Source organism: Myotis yumanensis, unplaced genomic scaffold, assembly GCF_028538775.1.
Source record: "Myotis yumanensis isolate MYYU_CA2020_CCGP unplaced genomic scaffold, mMyoYum1.0.hap1 SCAF_11, whole genome shotgun sequence".
Taxonomy (NCBI): domain Eukaryota; kingdom Metazoa; phylum Chordata; class Mammalia; order Chiroptera; family Vespertilionidae; genus Myotis; species Myotis yumanensis.
Genome location: NW_027223762.1, coordinates 47,666,635 through 47,689,743, shown reverse-complemented (window position 1 = coordinate 47,689,743; position 23,109 = coordinate 47,666,635).

The following is a 23,109-nucleotide window of genomic DNA, read 5'->3' as shown; positions in this document are numbered from 1 at the left end:
AAAGGAGGGTGATCCCATTGCCTTAGAGCAAAATTAGAGAATATTTCTGTGAACTTGATATTGGCAGAGTTTCTTAGAAAGATTACCAAAAGCCCACTCCATAAAAATATAAATATATGTTTATACTTATGTAATGCCATCAAAATAAAAATTCCTGTTGCTTAAAAGCAACTGTTAAGAAATTGAAAAGGTAAACGAAACATTGGGGAAAGTATTTGCAAAACACATATCTCATAAGAACACTTGTAGCCAGAATGCCCAAAGAACAATGACAACTCCATAACTACAACACAATGATAACATAAGCACAATAATGAAATAGGCTGAAGAGTTGAACAAAATACTTGGCTGACAATTTAACATATTTAAGATGCTCAACATTATTAATCTGTAGGGAATGTAATTGACTCACAATGAACTATCACTAAACACCTATTAGAATGGATTAAAACAAATGCACAAGCAAAAACCTGTCAATGCAAAGTGTTAGCGAGGGTAAAGAACATTTACAATATTCATACATTGCTTGTGGAAATTCAAAATGGGAGAAGTACTTTGAAAAATATTTTGCAGTTTTTTATAAAGTTCAGCCTGTTTAAGAAACAAAAAGAAGGTCCATGTAGCTTTTAAATATCCTATATAATAAAAGTCTAATATGCTAAGTGTCCGGCCATTTGTTCTACCATTTGACTAGTCGCTATGACCACCAGGGGGCAGATGCTCCAACCGGTCAGTTAGCTTGCTGCTGGCATCTGGCCATTCGGGATGAATTCATGCACTGGCTGGTTTCGGCCCAATCCCCGCAGGCCACATCAAATTTGTGCACCAGGCCTCTAGTAGTAAATAAAAGGGATACTAGAAGAATATTTGAGAAAGGTTCCCTCCAGAAATTTTAAGCAAGGTAGATGTACAGGATGAAATAAATGGAAGGATTCAAGATGTGTTTTGAAAGAACAAGATATAAGATTTTCTGATATACTGGCCTGTGGAAGATTATCATCTTTCTGGATTTAACAACTGTATTTAATGAAAAGGAACATAATGAGAGAAGAAAATGTTCAGGGAACATGTTACTCTAGTGTTAAATAAGATTTGAAAATTTCTTCTTGCTCTAAGCTATGTTTCTGAATAAACGTGAATGAACCTGGAAGACACTATGCTAAGTGAAATAAGTCAGACAGAAAAAGACAAAAAACATTCTCCGGCCGGTTTGGCTCAGTGGATAGAGCGTCGGCCTGCAGACTGAAAGGTCTTGGGTTCGATTCTCGTCAAGGGCACATGCCTGGATTGCAGGCTCGATCCCCAGTTAGGGGGTGCAAGAGGCAGCCCATTGATGATTCTCATCATTGATGTTTCTATCTTTCTCTCCTTCTTCCTTCTTCTCTGAGATCAATAAAAAAATATGTATATAAAAAAAAGAGACAAAAACCAGATGATCTCACATTTAAAATCTAAAAATGTCAAGCAGGATAAAACTGTGGCTACCAGAAGTTAAGAAGGAGTAATGAAAATGGGGAAATGTTGGTCAAAAAAGACAAACTTTCAGTTATAAGATTAATAACTTTTGGGGATCTAATATCCATACAGAACTTGCCAGAGTTTTCTAGGCATGATTAATATGATTTGATGTTGGCTGTGTCAAGATTATGGAATGTCTTGTCAGAAACCACCTTCCTAACAAAAACTATTGGATGTCTAAACCCTTTAACCCTATGCAGACAGATAGAATCAAGGTATGTTGGCAAAAAGACACAGCATAAAGGAGAGATAGAGTCTTTAGAAAAAATTAAGTGGGGTAGAGCCTTTTCAGTGTGGCTCAGTTGCTGAACACAAGTTTGTCTTTAAACAAATAGAAAGCCCTAAACTAGAAATTTTACCTGCATTCTAAACAGCACCATGAATTGTGACAGAAATCCACTTCCTAAAAGGAACTGTGAATACATTTCCTCAGATTTTTTTATTTAAATAATTTTATTACATGTCCATAGAAATTATCAGAAAACAACTCATAAAAACTCAGACCATATCTTATAACATTGAAAGAACAGAAACACAGGGCATTATCATTGCTGAAAATTAAAAAAAAATCACCTTACATCACAATTGGCATTATTATAGGAAGCTAATTAATTTTTCCCACTCTTAAACATTTGTCAAAGCTTACAGTGCTCACACATACAAAGGGAGAAATAAGTACACCACATTTAGGCTGATAAGGCACACTAACAATCAACACATTTCGAAGAGAAAATAACATACATACAAATTAATCAAAAATTCTTTACTTGGTAGATGTTACCTTGAGGCATAATTTTGAAACTTCTGAACTCCATTTTATTATTGTTATTATCATTTTTAAACAGAATTTATCTCTAATTACTTCACACAATTGCTGAAAATGTTTTATCATAAACATTTATTCAGAACGCAAATTTCCTATTCACAGAAACAGAGAGATTGGGTACATATTTATAATGAGTAGTATTTTTTATCATTGAAAAGTTTGTAAGGCTTCATAGGTAGCACTCTCAGAGCATCTGTCTTTGTGTCTAATGTGGTAAGTAGCAGGAGAAGGGTATGTAAAATGCTTGGAGGACAAAGAAAACTCTCCTCTTTCCTGCCTGACCTATCCTGTGGGATTTTTCTTTAAAGTTTACTAGCTCATAACTTGCTGATTAGGACATATGGAAGTCCAATGCTGTGTTCTTATTCATATATTTTAATAAGATAATATGTACAGAATAATTATAAAAAATATTCTATATAGTGGAAGGGATATATGGTAATAATTATGGATTGTTTGGGTTTTTGATCAACTTTGATATCCAGTTGTTTCCTTTTCTTGCTCATTTTTTAAAATAATAATCACACAACCTTAGTTCCATGTTATGACTCGACATAAAAAAACATATGTTTGATAGTTCTTGATTTTCAGACTGAACACAAAACCAGAAAGTAAGATGTATTTCTCAATGAAGAGAAATGTCTGTTCTTTCAAAAGATGAGTCTTTTACTAAATCACATTGAACATCTGGGGTGAAAGTGAAGGTACAGCAAGGATATTGACTGTTTCCATTTGAGAGGTAGCATGATTCCATTCCCCATTTTTCCCTCATTTTATTCAATATATAAGACCACTTATTCTTGTTTCTTTCTAACATATGAATATTTCTTAAAATTTACCAAGTATATATTGGATATCTTTCTCAGGCTGCAAAGATATCTTCATGGGTCAGGATAAGTAGAAATTCAGCTAGCAAATAGCTTTCAGGATAATTTGCTGTAATCAGAAATCTTCAATATTAAAATCATGATATTTGGGTAAAGTAATAATTTCAGCATATTCAAGACACTGAATATATTTTTGAAATATGCCCTGTGAGATATCCACTTGACATAATGAAAATGATCTTCAGAAGAACTATCAGATAATGAATAGCTATTGTAATATCACTGTTTTCCACATCTTTTCCCCCACTTTAAAAGTGTGAGTGCCTCTTCTCTGAAAATTACTTGTGCATCCATGTGAATTTAAAATATTTATGCATTGCCTCTTTTTTTGCACAAAACATGAGAGACAATTTATTCATATAAAAATTATCTGAGCCCTGGTCAGTGTGGCTCAGTTGGTTGAGAGTTATCCCTAGCACTGAAGGGTCACCAGTTTGATTATTGCTCAGGGCATATGCCTAGGTTTGGGGCTTGATCCCTCATTGTAGTGCATGCAGGAAGCAGCCGATCATTCTTCTTTCACATCAATCTCTCTCTCTCTCTCTCTCTCTCTCTCTCTCCATCTCCCTTCCTCTCTCTATAAAATCAATAAAAACGTATTTAAAAAAATATCTGAGATTTTAGTCACTAAAATTACAAGATGGAAAAGTGATAACTAACTGTTCTCTGTGAATATCTATTCTTTGGTAGGCATTTGGTTGTATTTTTATTTGGATGGTAGCACTTCCTACTTTACATATAACTGATATTCTAGCAGCACTAACTTCAATCATCTATTAAAATCAACATAATAGTTCACAAGGTAGTCTTCAATTAAATGGAAATTTCCCCCCAGTGTAATGGAGTTCCACAGATAAAGAATACAAAAGCATCCATCAAACACATTGACCTCATTTATTTACCACTCCTGTGCCAGGAACTGTTTTGTACTTTGCATAACAGAAATTTAATCTGACCGTAAAGCAAAATATTTACTATGCATCCATCAGTAACTGTTCTTATAGATTGTGTGCCAGTGAATTATGGAATGTAAAATAATGCCACTGGATAAATAGATTAAAAAAATAAAATAAAACATGTTTTCTTTCCAAACAGAAAGTACAATGCTTTCTATCAATTTTGTGATCAGTCTTTAAACATCTCAAAAAAATAAAAAATAAAAGCATGAGTTATGCAACTCGACATCTTTTATTTTCCCTTGGAAAATACATTTTGTACAGAAAATAGTTTATTATTTTTCTGGAAAGTTAAATTATATCACCAGAGAGATTATTTTTTTGTAAAGATGGAAATTTTTCACACTCTTTCAGCCCTTTCTTTGAAGAATTATTTAATTAAAACAATCCTACAGCCCAGATGGTGGGGTCTTTTGGGCTTTCTGTACCTGTATCTCCATATTTCTCTTAAGGTTTGGTAAGTATTAAGCTATTATCTTTAAATAAACTGTCTTCCCCTTTCTATCTCTCTTCTCCTTCTGGGACTCCCTTGAAGTGACCGTTCACTTGCATTCTGGTCCCTTAATTCACTTAGACTTTTTCACTTTTTTGTTCATCTTAAAAATGATCTCTCCTTAAGGTTATTGATTCTTTGTTTTGTATGACTGAGTCTGCTGTTGAAAATCTCTTCTGAGTTTTTTTGTTTGTTTGTTGGTTGGTTTGTTTTTGTTCTGCCATTGTATTCTTCTGCTCCAGGATATGTTTAGTGGTGTGTTTTTGTTTTTGTTTTGTCATGGATTCTGTTCATTAAACTCCTCACTTTTATTATACACTGTTTTCCTGATTTTCTTTAGCTGTTTATCTCTGTTTTCTTCACAATTTCTTATGTTTCTGAGGGATGATTATTTTGTATTGAAAGGAATTCTAGGGACAAAAGAGGCAAGTTTAAGGAGTCTTAGAGATAAAGAGGGCCCATGGGAGAGAAATGCATAGATGGAAGCTTGGAGACGCCGAAATGCTTATCTTACTTGTACAGAGGATAAGGGAATGTTGCAAGATAAGGGGAAATAAAGAGGGGAGCACCATGTGGGCTTTGAGTTCTGAAACTAATACCATGTAGCAGAATGAACAATAAGGAAAGCACAGAGGTCCTAAACCAAGGAAGGGTCCAATTAGAAAGGGTCAGGTTAGACAAAGAACTGCAGCATATATAAACCGGAGACAAAGGGACATGAGATACACTTTTTAGATTGATTTTCCCATTAGATAGAGCAGGCTTTTCCCATTTGGGGGCCTCTCCACAAATGGAGTTTGTATCTGCTTCCAATAAACTTCTACATTTATTATTAAAGAAGCCTTTTTGTCTACGAGTTTTATTCTTCAAAATTCTTCAAACTTCGTGGGCAAGAACCCACAGAAGAAGTCAGCATCCTGAACCCCACGGTTCAGTATCTTTGTCAGGTAAATTTTATATCTCCATTTCTTTATGGTTGGTGTCTGGAAGTTTATTTGTTTCCTGTGGTGCCATCATATTTCCTAATTTTTGTTGATAGTATTGTTTCATGTAGTTTTGCATTTGAAGGAGCAACCATCTCTTCCAATCTTTACAGATAATTTTGGCAGGGAAAGTTACTCTGTCATTTCCCTAGGCTGATGGGATCACCTCTAGAATTATGTTCATGCTGAATTGGTGCCAGGTCATGAGACTGTTGCTGGCTCTTCAGTGAGGTTCACCATTGGCAGGCCTGTCACCAGCGACTTGGGTCGGTGTGCATCCTGTCTGGTCCCTGGGTGGATGGGAATGCCTTCAGGAGCTTGTTCATTAGGGAGAGGGGGGTGCTTGGATAAGTATTCAATATCCACAGTTAGGTCTGCAGACAATGGGTCTGTTACCAGGTGTGCATGTGGGTATGGAATTCCCTCAGATCCCTAGGAAGGCTCCTGCTTGGTCACTCGGTGTGTTCCCTGAAACTCAGAACGAGACCTGTGGCTGAGAAGGGCTGAAGCCAAGTCCCAAGGCTGCTTCAGGGTCCACAGCCAGGATTGAGGTCTGCAGACCTGCCTCTGGGGACACAGATGGTCGTGTCTCTAAGCAGGTCCTGACTAGGTAGAACTGCTCCCTCACTATCTCTACAGAGCTAACTTATAGGGCTTTTTCAGAATATGCAGCCAGACTATTTTGGCAGGCTTATCTCCAGTTTCGAGAATAGGCAGATCTTCTGGAGGGTCTCTGGGAAAGCAGAACTGCTTGTGGACTATGGCTAAGAGGAGATGGAGTCAATTCACATGGCCATTTCTAGATCTGCCAGCAGACTGGTCAATTCCAGGGGCACTGACGGGCCTGTGTCCCTGCAGGACCCTGGACCCACAAGACTGATCGTGGACTGCAACTGGGAGAGGCTGGAGCTGAATATAGGACTATTTTAAGATCTCTGCGATGCAGAAATGAATGTCTCCTGCCAGGTCCCTGTGCCAACAGACTGCAGCTGGGAGGAGCTGAGATGCAGTTACAAGGCCATTTCAGACCTTATCGTCAGATCAAGTTCCACAGTTTCACCTCCAGGGTCTCCCAGAATATAGCTGTGGGGGGCTGCAACTGAGTCACAGACTCCTTCAGGGTACATGGCTGAGACCAAATGTGGGCTTGTTACATGAGTCATAAGTGGGCATGGTTCCTCCCAGGTCCTTTGAAGCATGGTGCTGGTGGCAGGACCAAGGCCAAATAGGGATGTACTGAGTTCACAGGGGTGTGAAGCTACTTCTGCGTCCACAGCCAGGACCAGAATCAGTGGGTCAACTACCTGAGCAGAGTCTGCCTTCTCAAAACAGCCTCGTCAGTCTTGGACTCCACTGGGGTTTCACAATCTCTTACCTGGAACCCAAAGCTCCCACAAAGCACAATGTCACCTTTGTCTGTGGATGCCTGCCAAACTGTTGTTACAGACGGGGCATATCAGCAAGAGACTTCCTATGCTGCCATCTTGCTGACACTGCCTTCATTGCCAGTTTAAACTTGTAATCGTGTTTTCTCTGGACCAATGTTAAATGCTTGGTGCTGGTTTGGTGATGTTTGAATACATACTTTTCCTTAAGTTTGAATGTCTTTCCTCAGCAATTCGACGTTTTCATCATTAATGTCAGAAATAAATGTCAAGTAATAATAAAGTAGAGTGAGATGCATCTTTATAACTTTTGAAAAAGATTTTCTGGCTGTAACATTGTATTTAAAGAGATCATAATGTTTCATAGGGAAATGAACAGGCCGTTATGCTCATTAAAAGCTCTTAATTAATTTGCTTTTTTGCAGGTGACATTCTTACATACTGATTCCACTGGAGCAATGGGAAGGCCATTTAATGAATGCCGAACCAAAAAAAGTACTGCATGAATCATTTAATTGCATGAGTTGCTTAAAAAACTTTTTTTTTTCTCTTTTTGTCCTCAGGTACAGAGGTGAGTTTGCTTTATATTTTATTATTCTCTTAATAGGGTATAGCAGGATCAATTTGAAATTGAATAGTCACCTCTAAACCGCCAATTCTATTTAGTTCTCAAAGTAATTTAGAGTGTTAGTAGGTACATTATTTTTCTCTACATGTCATTTATTGTTTTCCAATTCTTTTTAATTTATTTTAAAAATGATGATTTATCTAGCCATTAAATTTTGCTTTGGACACATATGTGATGGTTTAGAAGTCTGAATAATTGCAAAAGTTTCTAAAAAGAGAGAATGGAAAAGATGATAATTGGCAGGGTTTTTGTTTAAATGGTAATGGCTGATTTGAGATGACAATGGAACAAGAAATACAAGCTTTATAAATTCTAAATATGGTTTCTATTAAGTTATTAAAACAACTAAATATGTAATTTTTAAAAACATTTAGCTCCCAACAAGTATGAAAGGTTGCATTTAAGAGTTTCTTGTTGAAGATGCCAGCTTAGGTAAATGTGGTACTGACATTTTCCCACAACCACATCAAAATTACAACCAAACTACAGAACAACCACAATTCAGGACCACCTGAAATCTAGCTGAACAGAAGTCCTAAACTAAGGATATAAAGAAGAAGCCACATTGAAACTGGTTGGAGGGGCAGAGACAAGGAACATCCTTGATCCACACCCATGTGTGGCAGTTAAAAATTGGGATGGGTATCTGAGCTGCTTCCCAGCCCCACACCAGGCCCCTTAGCCTGGGGTTCCAATACCAGTAAGATAAGTTCCCATAAATTCTCGCTTTAAAAATCAACAAGGATTGTGGCTGAATGAGTTGGAGAATAGCTAGAGTTCCAAGTGTTCATCTTAAAGGGCCCATGCATAGGCTTAGTCAGTCAATTGTTTTGCGATTCAATATTGGGGCTGCAGCTCAAAAGATGCCAGAGACATAAGGGGAGCAATTGAATTGTCCGGCAAGTGCTAGAGGTGCTGGCAGAGGCCACTGTTCCTTTGCTTAGTTCTCCTCCCATAGAACCAGCTGGTGGGCACCACATTTGAGTCTCCATCAACCTGGCTAACACTGTTCATCTGATGCCGTGCCCCATCTAACTTGTAGGCCTACCCAGGCCCATTCTGGTGGGTTTTTCATACAAAGGGCCTGTCTTGGCTTATGCTGTGGAGTTTCTTATAATCTCCCAGAGGTTTACAAACCCAAAACAAACAGCATCTGGCCTCTTGGTATACCCTGTACCTCTAGCTAAATGGTCCCAAGCCTGGCACTAGGAGCAGCTGGCTTCAGTTTGTAGCATAAGTAGCAGCCATCTGCAGATTGCTCTGCACCTCATGCCAGGTAGCTCCTGGAAGAGCATAAGCAGCATCTGATCTTGGCCTGAACTCACATGAAGCCCCAGGGCTAGCACAGACCATGCTGGAACACCACTCAGATAGCTCCACCCTGTGACACCCTAAAGGGGTGGACTCATCAGGCACCAGAGTCCCATTATGCAGGTCCTGGTCTGTGGGTTGACCCCTGGACAGCAATTTCTCCACTGTAGAGTGTTCAGTCCTCAGTGTCCTTCAGCTTGGGGATAAGTCCTTCCTCTGGACATGTCAATAGCAACCAAAACTACAACAACTGGGTACCACAGCCCACATGGAGATCACAACTGGAGAGACCAGTTGAGTGTTAGGGGAGGGTGTGCTACTGGGTCCTACAGGACAACTACTATGTAAAGCCACGCTACCAAGACTAGGGGACTAGCAGCTCTACCGAATACATAGAAACAAACACAGGGAGATCTGAGAAAATGAGGAGACAAAAAGCATGTTCCAAATGAAAGAATAGGATAAAACTCCAGAAAAACAACTAAACAAAATGGAAGCAAACGATACAACAGAGTTTAAAACACAGGTTAGGGGAAGTGTAAATGAACTTAGTGAGAATTCCAACAAAGAGATAGGAAACAAAAATGGAGATAGAAAACATAAAAAAAGAACTAGTCAGAAATGAAGGATTCGATAACTGAAATGAAGAATTCATCATAGAAAATGATCAGTAATGTAGATAAGGCAGAGAAGCAAATAAGTGATTTGGAAGATAAAAAAGCATAAAACACCCAATCAGAACTGCAAAAAGTAAAAGGAATAAAAAAAAATGAGGATAGTATAAGGAGCCTCTGGGATACCTTCAAGTGTACCAACAAAATAATCAAAGTGACAAAAAGTAAGGCCCTACAACAAGATTGCTCTACCCAGCAAAGCTATCATTTAGAATCAAAGGGCAGATAAAGAGCATCCAGGACAAGAAAAAGCTAAAGGAGTTCATCACTACCAAACCATTATTACCAGAAATGTTAAAGGGTCTCCTTTAAGAAGAATAAAGATTTAAAAAACATATGAGTAATAAAATGTCAGTAACTATATAACTATCAATAATTACTATAAATGCAAATGGATTAAATATTTCAATTAAAAAAACATACAGTGGCTGAATGGATTTTTTAAAAAATGACCTTTACCTATGCTGTTCACAAGAGATTTGCTTCAGATTGAAAAGCAAAGGGATGGGGAAAAGATATTTCATAAAAATGGAAACAAACAAACATAAAGCTGAGATAGCAATATTACACCAGACAAAAGAGTCTTTAAAACCAAAGGCTATATAACAAGAGACAAAGAAAGACCTAGCAATTTCACTCCTGGGTATTTTTCCTAAGATACTTAAAACACTAAATCGAAAAGGCATATGCATTCATGTTCACTGCAAAAGATGAAGGGATTGTAAGAATCGATAATTACAAAATAGTCACAGAGATGTAAAGTACAACTTAATAAATATAGACAATGATTCTACATAATAAAGAGATAATATGCTTATTAACCAAACCGCCGAACAACCTTCTGGACGTCCTTCCAGACGACCTTTCGGATGAAGCCAGGGCTGCAAGGAGCTGTGAGGGCTGAGCCCCTTGCACGAATTTTGTGCATTGGGCCTCTAGTATTGTAATAACTATGCATGGTGTCAAATGGGTAATAGATTTATCAGGGTGATCACTTTGTAAGTCATATAATCTCTAATCACTAAATTATACACCTGAAACTAATATAATATTGTGCATCAAATGTATCTATAAATAAAAAAAATTTTAAAAGTGCTGTTTTTATTACTCTATAAAATCATTTTTCTACCACATTTCATTAAAAATCAGAATGATTTTATTTTCAAACAAGGTGCCTCTCACTATTGAGTGAATACTTTTGATACCAGAAATTCCTGTCACATTATGTTAGGTTTAGAGATGTCATATGCAATATAGTTTTCCTTTATTTAAAAAAGAAACAAGCAGTAGTACATACCCCTAATTTTTTGTCTAGTTCTAAAACAAGAATTTTGTGTATGTTTGAATATGAAATAATAGCAATAATTTAAGGAGGATGGAAATTTCTTAATCACTTTTCTTTGGCTGTATATTTCCTTTATGTCTATTTGGTTTTATCGACAAAATATGAAATGCAACTCCTCCTCATTCTGCAGTGTAATACAATTATACTTTATTTTATTTTGTCACCCTTTGCTTCAGGTTATATGTTTTCTTCTGACTTATCTTTAATTCATTAATTCTTATTTTCATTCATGTGTACTTCCTCTAAAAAAAACTAACAGCAGAATTTTTAATAGACAGATTTAATCCTGTTACATATATTACAATCATTGAATACATATTTTTGTCATGTCTGGTGTTTCCTATATACTAGATTTTCTTATTTCTTCCATTTTCAACATTTCTTCCTACAACATACACAATCCTTCTATATTTTCATAGGTAGCAACTTTCTAAGAACTCTAGGCTGCTTCTTTCTTCATCCAGCATACCCCTGTGCCAAAATATTTGTGGCAGAAATTAACATTGTTAGTAGAGTGGTGCTTCCACTCTACATCTCTAGCCCAGAGACATATGCAGAGAACATTTTGTTAAGGAGATTTTCCCCAATTGCACAATTTTTGAAAAAGTTAATATTTACCTTGGTATTTGCTCAAGGACATTTTTCTACTTTTTTAAAATTCATAATATAGATTTTTTAAAAATAAGAAAAACAAATGGTCTGACCTTTTAGTTGCTTTCTCCTGTATGTGTACTATGTTTGGTAATTTGCTTTGTATATGTATTATTTTTTCATTGCGGCTTTCTCTGCTTATTGTTATATATCAATTCCATCTTGTATGCTATTTATTTTTCCGGAAGTCATTAGTGGTTTTTTGTTGTTGTTGTCTTTCCTTGTGAATTGATTGTTCCTGTGTATACCTTTGCTGGCATTTCAATAGTCTTTAAAGCAAAATGAGAAGTAAATGCATCCTCTCCTTTATTCATTTCCACCCACATTGATTGTGGTGTATTTAATGTCACACATTCTTTTAAGTGTTGGAGATATAATCCTGGGTAAAACAAATTCCCTAATCTAATTGTCCTTATAATTAGATGTGTGTGAGAGTGATACATATACTATATGCATAAATCTATAACATATCAAATACTGTGCAATGGTGATAACAAGAAAGATAAAACTAGTATAGACTGGAAGGAGAAAGAAGCTATTTCAGATAAGTTCATCAGGATCAGGAAAAGTTTTTCTGATAGGAGCCATTTTCTCAGGTACTAGAATGAAGCGAGTGGCAAACAAAGTAATACCAGAGTGCAGATGCTTGATTTTATTCCTTTATCCACATTAAGTAACTAATAGCATTGCCTGCAACATAATAAAAATACAAAGGATATTTAAAATATTCCATTAAACAAGGATACAGTAGGTAAATTGACATAAAGGAACCAAGAACCTAAAAACTAAAACAGCCCAGCCAGCATGGCTCAGCTGTTGAGCATCAACCAATGAACCAGGAGGTTGTGGTTTGATTCCTGGTCAGGACACATGCCTAGGTTGAGGGCTCAATCCCCAGTGTGGGGCGTGCAGGAGGCAGTCGATCAATGATTCTCTCTCATCACTTATGTTCCTATCTCTCTCTCCCTCTTCCTTCCTCTCTGAAATCAATTTAAAAATATATTAAAAATAATGAAAATAATAAAAACAACCTTGAATTATACACAGAAAGAGATGAGGCTAAGAAGCAGAAGTATGTGTGTGTGTGTGTGTGTGTGTGTGTTTAATATCTTGATTTTTTTCAGAGACAACAAATGCAGCAAAGTGTGAGCTTCTGCGAGTGAGAATTCAAGATATAACAAAAATACATCTAGATCATGTACAATCTCATTTGTCAGTGATATAGAATATTTTTCCTTTAAGTGCTTCCTAAAAGTCTCCAACACACAGCTCTATCAACATTCTTGTGGAGGCAATTGGTATGTGAAAGGAATAATCCAAGATTTGCTTTATCCTTTGCTTGTTGCCTATTCACATGACACTTATCTCTTGAAAGTAAATAGTTTTCTCAGAATTATCACTATTATAACATGATTGTGATATAGGATATTTAAGGGTTTTGGAGATCCAATGATCCCTATATAGCTCACCCATTATGGTCAGTACATACTTTTTAGAGCAGCAATTTTCAACATTTTTCATCTCATGGCATACATAAACTAATTACTAAAATCCTGTGGCACACCAAAAAATGCATTATATTTTTTGCTGATCTGACAAAACATAGCTATAATTTTGATTGGCTTACAAAAAAAAAAAAAGATAATAATAGTAATTGTCTACTATTTTTGCTCCAAGTTAAAATTCAGGTGCCTATACTTGCATATAAGAATTTCTGGCCGAAACCGGTTTGGCTCGGTGGATAGAGCGTCGGCCTGCGGACTGAAGGGTCCCGGGTTCGATTCCGGTCAAGGGCATGTACCTGGGTTGCGGGCGCATCCCCAGTGGGAGATGTGCAGGAGGCAGCTGATCGATGTTTCTCTCTCATCAATGTTTCTAACTCTCTATCTCTCTCTCTTCCTCTCTGTAAAAAATCAATAAAATATATTTAAAAAAAAAAAAAAAAAAGAATTTCTGATACCAAGAATTAACCAAACAGGCTCAAAGTTATTATGCAAAATGACCAATAAGATGCAACTCTGTTATATGACCTACATATTTACAGCTTAAGACATGGCATTCACACCAGATGATTATTGTTGTGTTGGCTGTTGTCATTTTTTTTATTTGCCAATCTAAGGGAAAGAGGTTAGTGCCTCTGACTAAATAGTCAGGTGTTACATTTTAAAAATTATTGGAGCACACTGATTGAAAATTGCTGTTCTAGAGTATCTTGATTATTTTAATTAGTAAAAGCAGCCTCTGAAAGGGAGACATATAACATAAATAAGGAAGCATATCAAAGGACACATTCTAAAATTATCTTATATTATAACAGAATGAAAGGAAATAAAATTGAATCACTTATTGCAAAAAATTACATAGAAAACAAATTATGATTCTTGAGAAACGGTCCTTGAATTAACTGTGAATAAAAATAAATATCAAACATAACTGGGTTCAGGTATGAATTGAGAATTTTACCAGTATTTAAAATGTCTAGGTTAACTTCTACAACATTATATTCAATGAAATAATTCCTTCTAACATAATATTTATGCATTTGGCAAAAAAGACATTCTCTGATTATTAATTGGTGATGTTTTAATAATCAATTTAATTATTAAAACTTGAATATAAATTTCTATATTAATAAACATTAACTTTAATTTTTTAATGAAAATAATCTTTATATTGATATATCAAGACTTGTGTGTTTTTCTTTTACTGTTGCTCTTCACTGCATATAACTTGTGACATTTCTTTCATAACTGATGATGGCCTTAAAGTTTAATTTAGCTGCTAATGCAATAATTGCTATATACTTAGCTAATTGCATTCAGGTGTTTATTTTAATGACCTTTTCTTCTTAAAAGCACCAACAATATATCTCACAAATTATTTTCTTTTAAAATGTTCTGGATTAATATAAAACCACTTCCCACTTTATTGTACCTCAAGTTATAACAATTAAACGTAATCCCTTTTTCCCCCTAAGTAAATATTATTAAATTGTACACAGGTTTTAAAAACATAGGCACAGCCTGGCTGGTGTGGCTAATGGTTAAGCATCAACCTCTAAACCCAGAGGTCATGGTTTCAATTCCCAGTCATGGCACATGGCCAGATTGTGGTCTTGAACCCCAATGAGGGGCATGCAGGAGGCAGCCAATCAATGATTCTCTGTCACTATTTATGTTTCTACCTCTTTCTCCCTGTGCCTTCCTCTCCGACATCAATAAAAAATATATTAAAAGACAAACAAACATAGGTATATGATAGTATGTGAACAAAATCATGTTAAGTTTGTGGACACATAAGTAGAAAGGTATATGTTGTAAATACTAAGACTTTTAATGCTATTGCATTTTGAGTTCCACAAAAGATGGTTGAATAGCAGCAGAATAATGGTTCCCTCTTCCAACCCTTACACAGCCAAATAACCCAAAAAGCAAAACCAAATTAGCACCAACCACCTAGACCATGTTATGAAGTGGTGCTAGATGTAGTATATTTTGTGACAAAGTAATACATTAAGTTAATTAAAATATCATTTACATTCTCATAATTTAAAATGTTGATTTAACAAAAACAACAAAAATTGTGACATACCTAAACTTGTAGAATGGAAAAGGGGAAATATATGTAAAGTACTGGGTAAATAAGCTCACTTCTTGGCTTTGTTGTAGGATTGTCAAAGATGATACCTAAAATAGAAAACCATGATGAAAATTTATTATAAACATGCTATACATTGAAATGAAAGTTAAGAAAGGCAGATAGAGATAACTTGGGCAAACAAGAGAAAGATGGAAGAGATGGTGACTGCCAAAATTTTGTGCTGCTTTTCCCATCAGATAAATGGCATTCTGAATCACCTGCCAAGTTTGTAGGAGTAAGTGCATGTTCAATGCTCAACACTTAACTTATTGGCTCTGACTTAACAGTAATTATCTAGGTGTGCTTTCATAGGGGACAGTAATGGCATCAATCTTGATAAGATAATATGAAAAAGCATAACTTTAATATAAAAGCTTATTGGGATTCTCCACTCTGTCATTTTCAGAATAGCACACTCATCATAGCATAACAAGATATTATTTAAAAATAAAGTGGCCTGGCCATTGTGGCTCAGTGGATGAGTTTCAACCTATGAACCAGGAAGTCATGGTTCAGTTCTTAGTCAGGGCACATGCCCAGGTGGGGTGTGTGCAGGAGGCAGCCAATCAGTGATTCTCTCTCATCACTGATGTTTCTATCTCTCTCTTCCTCTCTCTTCTTCTCTAAAATCAATTAAAATATATTTTAAAAAATAAAATACAGTGAATAAAACTTCAACAATAGAAAGATTTAATTTCTTACCAAAATGCCTGCATTACTGAAAATTAAAGGAGCAATCAATGTAGAGTCAAAGGTGTACCACCATGAAATGGGACAATGTACAATGCAATAAAACTGAAAATTAGCAACAAAGACTCACTGCTAGGAATGTAAAAAATACACAATAAAATCTTGACTTTTGGCTATATGTGATATACTTAATATAAATAATTATTTCCTCTCTTCTAAAATTACAATAGACCCAAACAATAAAAGGATGTATAAATTATCGGGCAAAAAATAGGAGAGGAGTCAAAGAAGATGAGAGACACCAGTGAAAACTTGAAGAATGAAAAATGAAAGGGAGGTAACTCCTGCTAACTTGGCAGAATAGAAGAAGCTCAAACTTAATTGTCCACAAGATAATGACATAAAAAACAACTTATGTGAATGTCAAGAACCCAGACAATCTCAGAAACTGTTTATAAAAAATGCCTCTGAGGCTACAGTATTTGTGATGGTGAGAAGAGGAAAGCTGATTAAAAGCATATATCTGTGCATAAACAAGACTCCCAGAATTCCTTTCAACAACCCCCACTACAGAGGCAATTTTCCTCATCCACAATGGTGTATGACAGAGATTTATTATATACAAAAGTTGTGTAAGAGCAAATCTAGAATTTGGGACATCAAACATAGCTGAAGTGAGGCCAATGGGTCACTAAGTCAAAATCTGCAACAGCTGACCTCGCATTTTGGATCCCATAATTCAGGTTGCAAGACTGGTGAATAGAAGATTTCTTGGTGGGAAAAATGAATAACCAGGAACTTACCCTTAGTGGTTTCCCATTAATAGATCACACTTTGGATTCATTAACACATGATGAGGACAAGAATTTAATGACTGCTACCCATGAAACAAAGCATCCAATTTCATTTTATTATATTTTAATCCTTTCACAAGAATATGTTTATTGATTTGAAAGAGAGAGAAAGAGAGAAACATTGATATGAGAGAGGAACATTGATTGGTTGCCTCTCATATGCACCCAGTGAGGATCAAACCTGCAACCTAAGTGTGTGCCCTGAAAGGGAATTGAACCCATGACCCTTTGGTGCATGGGACAATCCTCCAACCAACTGACCCACATTGGCCAGGGTTTCAATTTTATTTTTTAAATGTCTGTTTTAAAAATAAAATATAAAATCAGAGATATTTATGGATGGCATTACACATGTAAAATAAGATGTTAAACTAACCATTAGGAGAAAATATATAAAGCATCAAAAACCTAAAAACATTTTACTCTTCACAAAAAGATTTAGAAAGATTTCCCTAAATTAGACACATTAGAATTTGGAATACTCAAAGAACAAGAGTGAATGTATGGAAATGAAAACATTAACGGAAACAGTTGAGTATGTACCCCAAAAGTCAGAAAGAATACTATTAAGTTTAAGCAATCTCAATACTCCAGAAGGCAGAAAAATCTAATAATACCAGACCTGAACAAAAACTTCAAAAATCCAATCAAAGAAATCTAACATCAAAGTAACAGATATTCGTGGGAAAACAAAAAGGGAACAGAGGAAACTAAAAAGAGAAAATTATCAAAAATATGTGAGAGGAGAAAGGCTACATACAAAATTTGAGGATAAAAATAACATTGGGCCTTCAAAAGCAACATTCTTTTAAAACAGGAAATAAAGCACAACAGTTGCAAAATTCTGCTGGAAGATATTTTTTAAGTCAGAATCTCATAGTTGGTTAAATAATCATAAATTTGCTAATACATTGAAACATTTTCAAAAATTAACGTTTTCAAAAAATCACAAGCCGTGTATTATTTTTCAGGAAGTTACTTGATTTTGTATTCCCATGAAACGAGGGTCCAGGAAGTAAAGGCATCATCACAGGAGACAAGTGAAGGAAATTTGAAGAATGAGGGAGATAAAAACATCAATGATGAGACAGAATCATTGATTGTCTGCCTCCTGCACGTCCCCTACTGGAGATCAAGCCCCCAACCTGGGCATGAACCCCTGACTGGAATCGAGCCCAAGGACCCTTCAGTCCACAGGCCAATGTTCCATCCACTGAGCCAAACCGGCTGGGCCAAAGGATATTTTAATGGAAAATAATGGATAATTTACAAAGCAGAACCAAGAATCTAGACTAGTAAGGATGAGCCAGAAGCTATATAGAATCATCCCCAGGCATTAGAACTGAGCCCTAATCATGAAACTAGACACATCAAAAAGCTTGACTGGATTTCAGAAATGCTATGGACAAGGACTCCTGTTTGCAATTCGCTTTTTCCCTTTTTAGATCAGGAGTTCCTAGAGTGGATGAGAAAAGGGGTATGTGCAAGTTCAGTGCCTGAAAGGTACCTCACAATGTGATCCAATCATAAGTTTGTAACTGCTTCAGCACAGTGGGAAGTCACACCGCAGGCCTTTAACTTCTTTAAGCAAGCCGTGTCCATTTTCTTGTGCATTTAGGTTAACACACCTTTGAAATACAGAAGTAATTCTCTTTTCTAGACCCCTCAAAGGCGTAACCACCTTCAAGGTTGTACATAATCTTGTGAACTGGCAATTGTCATCTGTTTTGATGCCACTCAAATTTTTCTACAGGTTTGTATGTTCTTTCATCCATAAGACTATCTGGAGAGAACACATAGAGATAAAGACACCTGGAAAACCTCAGCTACTCCAGTTTTTCCAGCCTAGAGTCAAGATGTGAGTGGGCATGGCTTCTAGATTTTTCCAGTCCCTAGTATTTGAGCTTCCACATTTGCCACCAAGTGAAATAGAAATGAGGTTTTCTTCTGTGCTTTGTTCAGATTCATGAGTGTGATAAATGTTTGTTCCATGTCACTGTGTTTTGAGACTTTTTCTAGACAGACAGATTAACTAAAAACATGTGACCTTTATTCATACCTGTCTGTTTTGGTTTCAAAATTATTTGCTTCTTTATATAAATGCTATTTGTTTCTTAATTTTTTTTTAAACCTCAACTTTAAAACTTATTTTATAGTTATTTTTGGACTTACCTATTACTTACATAATTTAGAATAACTTCAACTTTTTGAAAAGGTAGTTGGCTTTTTGAAAATCTAAATTTTCTTCATGTGTCTTGGAGATTTTATTTTCAGATTTATCTTGAGTTTATTCTGATCTTAGCCATTTTGTCTAGCATTACTGTCATTCATTCTGCCACATAAAATTTATTCAGAACAAGGCAGCATATTTTAAGTGACAACTATTGTGTTATACTGATATTGTAGATATTGCCAAAGCTATCATTAGTTGTCATAATGCTCTATCCAGATTCTATCTGCCTAAAAATTTAAATTTCCTTCCATTTACACAGATAATCAACATAGCACAGTCTCAGGAAGAAATCCAATATTGTTGAGCCTACTTTTTTTTTGAGAGAGAGAGAGAGAGAGAGAGAGAGAGAGAGAAAGAGAAGAGGTTTATCTACATAGCCAGTTTTAAAACTTTCCTTTGGATAGGAGGAGATGAAAATTACAAAAAAAAAAAAAAAAAAAAAAAGAAAGAAAGAAAATAAATATTGCCACAATGGTTTGACAGTACAGCTCTAATATTGGGCCATATATGTATTGTGGGTCAGTCTATAGGTTTGCTTGATTTTTCTCTAGAATCTTCAGTAGCTCAGGCATTGATAAGGTGTCTGAGAGATGAATTGATCTAAGAAGGGAAGTTTGCTGGTAGATGCAAAGAAAAGGGGAAATGGAGTAAAAAGTTGGGTATTCACACAAGGATCATTGAGTATTGAACAAAACAACAATATCTACATAGGTGTGGGGTGAAAAGCGAAGAGATAAGGGGACAAGGGACCCCATTGTGTAAAATACCTATTTGCTTCAGAGAAAGTGGGTGACATATGAAAGCGTGAGATAAATTCCAGTCCTCACAGACACTAAGGCCTGGAGCTGGGTGAGGAAACAACCTAGATGAAAACAAAGGATGTTTTCATCCTTTCAGTTGGACAATGATGGCAACACTAGAAAGACAACTAGATCGTTGGTAACATAAGTCAGTCAATAATGAGAGGTCAAGACATTGATGGTTTGACCATATTACTGATGTGAGAAAATGGTCATTTATATTGTTATTTGGAAAAAAGTATATATCTTAAAGAACTTATATCATAATATAAACTAGAGGCCTGGTGCATGGTAAGATCCCTAGGCCTGACCACTGATCAGGGCAGATTGGGGCCTTCCAGCTGCCAGCCAGGGCCTCATTTCCTCACCTGCTGGCCAGGGCCTTCCTTTGTTCTGTGCCACCCCCTGGTGGGCAGCGCACATCATAGCGAGCGATAGAACTCCTGGTCAAACTCCCATGGGGACACTTTGCATATTAGCCTTTTATATAGAGAGATTTTATAAACACAAAAATATACATATGTATCAATTACTAAAAAAGTGGTAGAATTATGAAGGACAGAGTGTTAAGAGTGTTTAACATACTTGTGATTTCTGTTTTGTACATTTCTATAATTGTTGTTACCATACTCTGTGATAAAAGAGTAAGAAATAGGTATATCTAAAGAATATTTATATACATTAGAAAAAATTTAAAAACATATATTTTTTATTTGTATTTTTCTTATTTTCTTGTGGCCAAACATGTTATGGGGCTCACAAAAAATCAGTTTTCCAAAAAGGGACATTATTATATTATATGAGAACTACTGAATATATAGTTATAATAATTAAATAACTGGCCAAATATTTTTATTAGCATATCTCTTTACCATTTGAAATTTTATTTTCTTAATCTCCTTCTCTCTCTCTCTCTCTCTCTCTCTCTCTTTCCTTTCATTTATTTTTACTATCTATAAAAGAGTGAGTGGCACTGCATGGTTTCTAAGATTGCTTTCTAGCTCCAATATTCTTGGGTTTCAATTGTTTTTCAATTGTTTACTATGAGGCAATCCTATATAATAAAAGCCTAATATGCTAAGTATCTGGTCATCCGGTGACCGGTCAACTGTTCAACCAATCAAAGCATAATATGCTAATGATATGCTATGGCCGCTCAACCACTACCACTCACTATGACATGCACTGGCCACCAGGGGGCAGACAGTCGACTGGACAACCAGTCTCTATGATGTGCACTGACCACCAGGGGGAAGATGCTTCAACCAGTAGGTTAGCTTGCTGCTGGGGTCCAGCTGATCAGGACTGAGCAAGATGGGGCTAGACATGCCCTGGAGCACTCCTGTAGTCCCTTGCTGGCCCCAATCATGCATTGGTGGGGTCCCTCAGCCTGGCCTGCACCATGTCACAATCTGGGACCCCTTGGGGGATGTCAGAGAACAAGTTTTGGACACTCCCATTGGGAAGGGCACCAGACTCAGGGCTCACAGCTGGCAAGCACTGCTATGGTTGCACAGGCCTCTCCCGATCTGGACTGATTGCATATGAGCCTGCGGCAGGAGCAGTGGGGCCAGGATGAGTGGGAGCAGCAGGTAGAAGCTGCAGGATGCTTTGGACTGTGGGTTTTGCTCTGATCCCTGCAGGCCACTCCAAGGGACCCCAACCATGCACAAAATCGTGCACTGGACCTCTACTTATAATACATTGTCCTTTCAATAAAAGGCAAAAAATAAGATAGTACCCTTGATTGTAAAGCTATTTAAATTGAGATGACCATATAAACATGATTTCTAAGAGGAATTTTCCTGTGCTATATAGATTAATATCATTTAAACTTGTTTGGGTGTCCTTTGATGGGATTCTAACATAATCATCTTTGTCATAATTTTGCTAGAAATAATTTAGTCAAGTTATGTCTAAAACAGCGACATCTGGTGGCTTTAAATGAGTATTGCAATTACTTACTAAATTAAAATTTTAACACAAGTAAGACATAGTAGTAAGTCAATGGTTCATAATAAAACATGACAAATACGCTATACTATTTCTTTTAGAAATGTTATATTATTTTAATATAATATGTGGTATTATTATTTAGAAATATTATTATCCCTTTAGGAAAAACTAACCTTTGTACATATATGTGGTTTTACCTTTCATAATTACAGTATAAATCCAACTATTAAAAATAACAAAAAACAAAAACCTTGATCCAGTATTTCTTTTTATTATGAAATAGGAGTGGGGTAATTCCATATTACCATAATTTTTATAAGATTACCTTTTTTATATTTTACTTGGGGCCCAGTGCACAAATTCATGCACCTTGTAAGGAACTGTGGGCCGCGAGGCTGCAGTGGGCACAGGGGCAGGTCTCAGACCATACTCCATGCCCTTTCCCTGACCCTCCCACCATGGCCCCCAGTCACCTATCTGCTGGCAGCCCCACTCCCGCCGCAGCTGCTCCCAAGAACTGATGGTGCTGGCCCCGCTTGCACCCACTGACAGCGTGGAGTGATTGGGCCCAGCGCCGGCAGTGGGTGTGAGCGGCAGCTCCCACATAGGCTGCAGGTGCAAGTCAGGCCAGCGCCATCAGTGGGTGAGAGCAGCAGCTCTGGCGCCAGTAGCGGGTGCTAGTGGGCCAGCGTCAGCAGCAGGTGTGAGTTCTGGGCGGGACCACAGCACATGGGAGCAAATAATTTTCAGTAACCACCAGAGGCTCACCCCAATGATAGCAACTGGCACCCTGCCTTGGTCTGGAACCCCCGCTCACTTGCTCCACCACCCTGCCATGGCTGACGCCTGCCATGTTTTTCTCTTTGCTGCCTGGTGGTCAGCGCACATCATAGTGACCAGTTGTTCAGTTGCTCTGCTGTTTGGTCTATTTTCATATTACGGTTTTATATATGTAGATGCTCCTAAAGAGACAATTTTAATTTGAAACGAGAAAAAAAAAAGCCCTGTCATATTCCCTGATTTTATGAGAAATAAGGTATAAGTAAGAAGTAAAGCAAATTTATTTCTCCTTGCTTGACTTTTTTTAAGGCTATGTTTTTATTAAGACATTTAATTTTGAAACTATTTTTTTCTTACATCTACCAAATCAAATAACCAAAATAGAATTTTGAACTTATCTGAATGACTATAACTTCTCTCAACTCTACTCTGCCATTTCAGCACTCTGCTTAAAAACAAAAATTCAATTGAGAAAATTTGGCCAATTCATGAATTGGGCA